This window comes from Callorhinchus milii, unplaced genomic scaffold (assembly GCF_018977255.1).
Source record: "Callorhinchus milii isolate IMCB2004 unplaced genomic scaffold, IMCB_Cmil_1.0 Scaffold3, whole genome shotgun sequence".
Taxonomy (NCBI): Eukaryota; Metazoa; Chordata; class Chondrichthyes; order Chimaeriformes; family Callorhinchidae; genus Callorhinchus; species Callorhinchus milii.
Genome location: NW_024704744.1, coordinates 23695061 through 23703704, shown reverse-complemented (window position 1 = coordinate 23703704; position 8644 = coordinate 23695061).

The following is an 8644-nucleotide window of genomic DNA, read 5'->3' as shown; positions in this document are numbered from 1 at the left end:
ATTCCATCAGCCATTTTTCCACTTTTATCAATTTGCCCTCCCGGTTTTAACTGGCTTCGCATTTAGATAAGAGTGAAAAATGACCAATTTTATGTGACATTGAAAATTGTCTGCAAATGACAACTAATCCTTTCGTGATTCGAAAGCTATTCAAGAAAAGATCAGATGAATGTAAAGCTTAATCCCTCCCATGTACCAACTATACCTAATCCAGATTTAATCCACTGAAGCAAATGTGGATTGGATGTAAATAAAATTAGTTATCAGAGCGCTTGCTGGTGAAACATGTCACACCAATAATAATAATCTTAATAATCCTTGCACGTGATACAGCGCCTTACACATCGGGAGAGTGTCTCCGGCAAAGAATTGTACAGGGTAAATTGGGAGCGAACGGTAGTTTCGGACGGGAATTGGGAAATAATAATAATGATGATTCTTGCATTTGATATAGCGCCTCATCGTGTCTTCGAGACGCCTCGAGGAGTCTCGCGGACACGTACTGTCAAGTGAATTGACTGGTGTGTGTTTTGTGGATGAAATAAAGTGAGTGGCAGAGGTGGTGGGGGTGTGTGTGGGGGTGTGTGTGTGGGGGGGGGAGGAGAGCAGCCAAATAAATGTGCGAGTAAGAGGGGATCAGCTGGAAAGGAAAGGAAGTGAATGCAGGAAAAGAAAAAAGAAAGAGAGAGAGAGAGATGGGTTCGTGCAATGTCTGCGAGTGAGAGAGTGAGTGTGTGAGGGAGGGAGAGGGAGAGGGAGAGGGAAAAGTGATCTGCAATAAGTTGAGAGGGAGAGAAGTCATCCGCAGTGTAGCTGTTAGCGGGTGCGGGGTCCGCAGCCCCTCTGTGTGTGTGTGTGTGTGTGTGTGAGAGGGAGAGGGACGGAGATGGAGAGTGACCACCGGCCGCTGCTGCTCGGATCCTGACTGAGCGGAGACTGTCCGGGCGCGGGGCCGCGGCTCGGGGGGGACCCGGGGACAGGGAGTCGGCGCTGGAGCCCAAGGTGAGGGGTGGGGGGGGGGGTGAGGGGTGAGGGGGGTGAGGTGAGGAGGCGCCGCTCTCGTGTCTGCGAAGTATCCGGAGGAGGAGAGGACGGGAGGAGGTTCAGTGTTGCAAACATGGCCGCGGCTCTGCAGCTCTCCCTCTCCCTCCTCTCTCTCTCCATCTCTCTCCTCTCCATCTCTCACTCCCACACGAACCCCCTCTCTCGATTGTATGTTTCATTGTTTTACAATAAAAGGAACCACAAACGACCCCCCAACACCCCCCACCCCCCACACACACACACAGGGGGTTTGTTACCCGGTGCAGGACCGTGTCTTGTGGGGCTCAGACACACACACACACACACACACACAGGTTCAGCCCCTCCAGCCGGACCCCCCCCCACCCACCCCCCGTGTCTGTGGGTATCTCCTCTCTCACTGTGTGTCTCTCCTCTCCCTGTGTCTGTCTCCCCTCTCTCTCCTCTCCCTGTGTCTGTCTCCCCTCTCTCTCCTCTCCCTGTGTCTGTCTCCCCTCTCTCTCCTCTCCCTGTGTCTGTCTCCCCTCTCTCTCCTCTCCCTGTGTCTGTCTCCCCTCTCTCTCCTCTCCCTGTGTCTGTCTCCCCTCTCTCTCCTCTCCCTGTGTCTGTCTCCCCTCTCTCTCCTCTCCCTGTGTCTGTCTCCCCCTCTTCCCCCTGTGTCTGTCTCCCCCTCTTCCCCCTATGTCTGTCACCCCTCCCTCTCCCCTGTGCTGTCTCCCTCCCTCTCTCCCTGTCTCTGTGTCTGTCTCCCCCTCTCTCCGTGTGTCTCCCTCTTCCTTTTCTCCCTTTCTTCCTGTCTGTCTCTCTCTCCCTGCAAATATGTGTATGTCTCTCTCTTCTGTCTCTCTTCCCCTTCTCCCTGTGTCTCTCCCCCCTCTCCCTGTGTCTCTCCCTCTCTCCCTGTGTCTCTCCCTCTCTCCCCCCTCTCCCTGTGTCTCTCTCTCTCTTCCCCTTCCCCCTGTGTCTCTCCCCCCTCTCCCTGTGTCCCTCTCCCCTCTCCCTGTGTCTCTCCTTCTCTCCCCCCTCTCCATGTCTCCCCCTCTCTTTCCCCCTCTCCCTGCATTGTGCCATTCAGACTTTCTGGTGAGTCTCCTCTCTGTGTCCCAGGCTCAGTAACAAGCTTATTTACAACTTTTTTTTAAAAAAAAAACACTTTTTGGGATGAAATGCTCCAGGTTAGTGAGGGATTGCTGGTGATGGAGGTTGATACACAGCCTGGCTTCCCTGTGGAAGAGGAGGTCAGCTGTATTGCAGGGGCCAGTCTGTCCCTGTTGTGTTATAATGTGTTAACGTTGGTGTTTTAACTCTGTATTTGGGAAGCAAGTTCAGCTGTGTGGGTGATGCACAAGATTGTGGACCATTTGTGGGTCTAAGTCTTTATTGGCATTTTTTCATCTCTTTATCCCTACCCTCACCCCCTCTCCCCTCTCCATCGCGAGGAAGTTGTACATAGGAATTTCACTAATGACCATAAATGTTTTATAGTTTAAACAGCAATCGCTATAGTTGTGATGTTACATTATCTGGCAATGGGACTCCTTGTTTACAGAGTGGGCTTGAGGAACCCTAGGATTGAATGGACTGTATTTATTCATTTAATGTTTATTTGTTTGATTATTTAAATTTCCACCTTTCCAAGAAAAGTACAGTGCCCAGGTTCCAGTAGATGTTTTGAAGTCCTGTGGTGAGACTGGGAATTGTGTAGAGTGCTTTACAAGTTGTGCCTGCCTTGGGTTAACTGATTGAGTAGGAGGATAAGCAGAAAAATGTGGTTACTTGTAGCTGTGATTTGCTTTCTTGTCCCCCAGAGCTGTTGAATGTAACACTGATGGTTTAATTATATTTTTTAACAGATGTGTAGTGGAGCAGTTTTTTTTCTCATCCAGTTTATTAGCTCACAGCAAGGGGATGTGGTCGGAAGAAAATCAGGGTTCTGAAGCAGCTAAATTGGACCTATTCGATTTTTTTCCACATGCAATCCTTTGAACAAATATAAACTCAGATTGAGATGTCCCTTCTGTTGTCTGCTTAGGGCTGTACTAGGGCTTTATTAAATTGATGTGCAATATGGTACCTAAGCCTGGGCAACAAATTCAAGGATATGTGGTTACATATTGAGCTGGCTGTGTTGTTTGTATTTTTAGGGCAAATAAATAAGAGTACATTATCAGTCCCAGAGGAATCTGCCAACCCACTGAGAAATGTCATTTTTCAGTGTTTGCACTATGCAGATAGTTCAGACTGTGGATTCAAATTGTCCTTCTCCTAGCCCCCAGCCTCCCGCCACCAAAGAAACTCAACTCCACCCTGTTTGTTGGGAAACCGGCACCCTATTTTCAAGGCTATATCCAGGGCGAAACCTTGGATAAGTTTCCTTACTCCACATGCCTGATGATAATCCCTCAAGAAAAAAANCTGATAAAACTGGTCACTCAATCCACTACTGTGTGTGTGGAGCACTGCTATGCACAATTGGCTGCTGCGTTTCGCCCACAAAATTTACATTCAATTCACTTTACGGTATATTCTGTGAAGCGCTTTGAGACGTCTAGAAGATGTGAAAAGCGCTATATCAAATGCAAGGAATACTATTATTATTTCTAAATTAACTTACCAATCCTACTATTGTTTGATCATTAAAACACTTTGTTTTTATTCATTGTTAATAGTATCGTGAGGGTATAAACTTTTGTAATGACAACTTCTCTACAAGTACAGAGTGTGCTCTGCACTGTACAGTACATTCCTGTGAAGCACTTTGAGACATTTTGATGACGTGATAAACCGCAATATCAAATACAAGGATTAATGTATAATGCTAGTTAACTGCTATCAGTAGTGATCTTGATGGAGTTACTCTGGGCTAACTGATATAATAATTAATATTCCTTGCATTTGCTATAGCACTTTATCACATCCTTAAAATATTTCAGTGTGTCTTGACTGTATTTTGTATGTGGAGTCCTGTAACTCAGTGGTTAGAGCGCTCGCCTCGCAAGCAAGAGACCTGGGTTTGATTCCTGGCAGGGTGAAACCTTGGGCAAGTTTCCTTACTTCACATGCCTCTGTTTACCTAGCACTAAATAAGAGCCTGGTTGTTAGCCGATTGGTGGATCGCTTTTCTGGGGATAATAGTCTTTCAACAAAATAATAATTTGGTCACTCAATCCCAGACTGTTTGTGGGACATTGCTGTGTGCAATTGGCTGCCACGTTTCGCCCACAATTATACAGTCAATTCACTTTACAGTATATTCTGTGAAGGACTTTGAGGCGTCTAGAAGATGTGAAAAGCGCTATATTAAATGCAAGGATTATTATTATTATTTTTGTAGGCGAATGTGACAGACAATTTGTGTACAGCAATGTCGCACAAACAGCCATGAAGTGAATGAACAATTTTATCTGGAGGGTTGTTGGCTTGAACACCAGATTTTTGAAGCAAATGGACTTTGTCCACAGTTAATTGAAAGATGGTATTGTTTTTCTAGCCCCCAAAATAACTTTGTAAACCCTTTTACAATAGGTTTAAGAATTCACTTGAGCAAAAGTGAAGGTCAATATGCTCATTAGACTTTTATGTTCATGAAAGAACATTGGTAATTCATTGTCTCTTTATGAGATATTTTTTCCAAGATCATAATTTAGTTGAGTCTTAGACCAAACTACAAGAGAAATTATAACAACAATCTGCATTTATATTGCACCCTTCACTCAAGCTGGAGTCCTCCCTATGTGAAGGCTGCTATATAAATGAGAGAATTACAATGTAATGTATGAGTGGTCATCTGTAAAGTTGTGTGGTATCAAGAATTGTTTTGTAGTGACAGTGAAGGTTTGCTGTTAAAGAATACATACACAATAAAGTCCCCAATAATAACAATAATTCCTTTCAAGGCATGAATGGGAGCCTACAGACTTGTTTATTTTGAGGAACCATGCTGTATTACTAGATTATTAGTAACATAGTAACATTTATAAATATATACACACATACTCTGCAACTCCTAGAAGACATTTCACCAATATTGGTAAGGGGTGTGTGTGTGTGCATATAGGAATTGTCCTGGGGAGTTGGATTGGTCCTTTCAAAGATGTGTGTGACCCTTTCTGTAAAGGCAAGTCTGGCCTCGTCCTCTCATAAGTTAAAGAATTGCCAGGCAAAATTTCTTTTGAATAAGATTGGATTCGCCTCTCAGTGTCCAAGTGACTTAGAAATCAGTGTGGTATATAATCTGTGCTTGCCACTGCCACAGATAAAAGCTGTTCTTTCTCTACTCTTTCCCCCTCTGTGTTGTTAGCCTTGAGTTGCATACTTTGTTTCTTGATGAGTCAATTTGTTATGGTTGTTTTAGGGGTCTGGCTGTTGAGCCAGATGGGTTTACAGTACTCCAGGGCGATGGTGATGACAGATCAACAACAACAAAATTACATTTGTAAAGCGCTTTTCACGTCGGGTGGACGTCCCAACATACTGAACAGTCAGGGATCAGGACCCGAGTGTGTGGGGGGGACAGGGTTGAGGTGAGGGAGGGCAGAGTGGGTAGGACGGAAGCTGAAGCTACAGTCGAAAAGGAGATTTTTGAGTTGTGCCTTGAAGGAGGCAAGAGAGGGAGCAAGGCAAAGGGGTTGTGTGATGGAGTTCCATAGGGTGGGGGGAGAGAAGCTGAAAACCCAGCCGCCGATGGCATGGCAGGTCGGGCGGGAGACATGGAGCAGGCTGGAGCCTGCTGAACGGAGGAAGCGGACAGATTGATAGGGGGTTAGCAGGTCAGAGAGGTAGGAGGGGGCAAGGCTGTGGATGGCCTTGAAAGTGAGGACGAGGATTTTGAATTCTATTCTCTGAGGGACGGGGAGCCAGTGGACCTGAGGTGGGGGGAAAAGGTCAGGTTGAGGGAAGGGAGAGAGCGAGGAGGGGGTAGAGAGTCGAGAGGGGAGCTGAAGGCACGGTCAAAGTGAATTGACTGTATATTTGTGGGCGAAACCTGGCAGCCAATTGTGCACAGCAGTGTCCCACAAACAGTCCTGGATTGAAGTCACCAAATTTATTATTTTTTTTCTTGAGGGATTATTATGGCGTAAGGAAACTTGCCCAAGGTTTTGCCCTGCCGGTAATTGAACCCGGGTCCCTCGCTTGTGAGGCGATTGCTCTAACCATTGAGCTACAGGATTCCTCAGGGAGAAAGGATAGTTGAGGGTCGCACAAGATGACCAGGTTCCTGACTGGCTTGGTGAGGTGGAGTGTGCATCCATGGATGCTGATGCTGCCAATGCCTTAGGTGCGGGGGCGCTGACGTAAGCCAATCAGGAGGGCCTCGGTCTTGCTGACATTCAGCTGTAAAAAGTTGGCTCTCATCCAGGATTCGATGTCTGAACAGTTAAACTGTCTCAACAACTTGCAGAGAGTCCCAGAATGATAGGCTCATCGGTAGGTTTTGGAGGGGCAAACAGGTCACTGGGATCAGAGATTCTTCCTACCCAGATCCTGTTACCCCTGCAAGCTAAGGCCTAATGGGTAGGGTGGTCGAAGCTGAACAGGTAGTGGGTAGCTTGCCAGACAGTGCTGTCACTGGTAAGGTGTGTAGTTTTAGCTACCACAATGTAAACGCCAGGGACCCTAACCTTTGGCTCTGGCCAACCTGTGCCTAACACTCTCCAGAATTATTCCATTCCAGACACAGTGAAATCTACGTCTAGGTGGTAATCATACGTGGAACTCTGTCTGGTTTGGTTACTCTTCAGCATAGTAGTGTGTTTCCACATGTGTCCGACAACTCGGTGACCAAAATAAGTCTAATAGGAGATTGTAGTCAACAGTAATGCATGGGAAATAACTGTGTGATAGGCACTATATAATTCTTACATTTGGCATAACACCTTTCACGATGGGAGGACATCACAAAGTGCCTCACCAGAGCATTGAATATGCCTATGTGAAGGCCTGCCTTTGTGAGGAGTAGATTCAATTATTGATTCAATTTGAGAAGCTTAAAATTGCTCTTCACATCCCTGACCTTGTTATCAGCAGTTGCGTATTACTGTACAATCTATGCAAATCAATGCATTTCAACCATGCCTTGTTTTTAGTTTTATTCTTGATCAAATTATTTAGCTTCTCCTTAACTCTAATATTTTATCTGCTAATTGTTAGTCAATTATCATTGTTTGAACCTTGACTCCGTGGCCTACTCTTAACTTACTCTACATGTGGGTGTCAATGTAGGGAAAATAAATGTAATTAAGTATCTACAATGGGGCAATAGTTGTGCACATTGTTAGATTTTTTTAAAAAAAGATCTGCTTTCTCTTCTCTGGAACTGTGATGCTTAACCTTGAATCTACTTAAAGAATCTATTTAAGTAGATTCTTTGGCCTGGATATTTACAGTTTGAATAAACTGTAAATTTACCTCACCTAATGTCACCAGGCACTTATTTTGTCCCTTGTGTAAAAGGCATTGCTTCTGAATTATCATTACCAGTAAATGAGAATATGTTTGTCTGATAGTGTTCAGTGCAAGAACATTTCCAATCACAGTCTGTTATGGTACACAGGAATAGCAAGCTTTTTCCGGCATCACTGATCTACTTACGGATGCACAATATTGATGGATAATTTTGCAATGCATAACACAGAATTTTAGTTGTGATTTATTCAAGTTAGGTAACAGACCTTGTGTGCTTTTGATGTATCTAGTGGGTGTAGAGGCTGGTTAGACGTCTGCTTCAGTGTCAGTGTTCACATTATATAATATTGCATTGCATAATACAATTAAGTTTTCACTCTTTTATAAAGATACAATCTTATTTGTCTGTTTACATGCAGTTCATCTTGTTTTAAATGTTGATGATGAATGTTCACAGATTTTGTAGATAATGAGAATGTGAGGGATATCAGTTCGATTTTGTCAGTTTGATTCCTTGCTCTCAATCAATGTATTTAATAATTCACGATACAATACAGGATAAATATTTGTTAATCTGTCTACATATTGATGTATAGTAGGAAAATATGATCAATCGTACAGCCTACTTTTGCCTTGTGCTTAGAATCCCAACATTGTGATATTCATAGCATGTGATAGAAAGAGCATTTTCAGAAGGAGTATTTCAAATAAATGTTTTAGGTTCTTCAGGATATTTTAGATTTGGGACTACAGTATGAATTAAACAAATATTTAGCTGGAAGCTAGCTACATTTTATCGGTGCTTCAATTTAATTTAAAATCAAATTTAAAAGTTCAATCAGGGATGTCAACACAATTTAAGGTGTGATGTACAGTGACTTACTTTTGGAATTAACTTAAATGGATGTGGAGGAGTTTTTTTATATAAAATTCATGACCAAACATTGGTCCAGCAAACTTTGAATTGAAAACCCTAACTGCACAAATTAAAATTTTTGACGTATTCCCACCATGAAGTCAATTTATATTGTATGTATTGCACCTTTGATATTTATTATAATAATATAATAATCCTTGCATTTGATACACCAATTTATCTTGTCATCGAGGTGTCTCTGTAAAGCACTTTGCAGGATATACTGTAGAGTGGATTGACTGTATTTTGTGAGCGAAAAGTTTAGGCTATTTAGTGGGCAAAATCCTGAAAAATTGGATG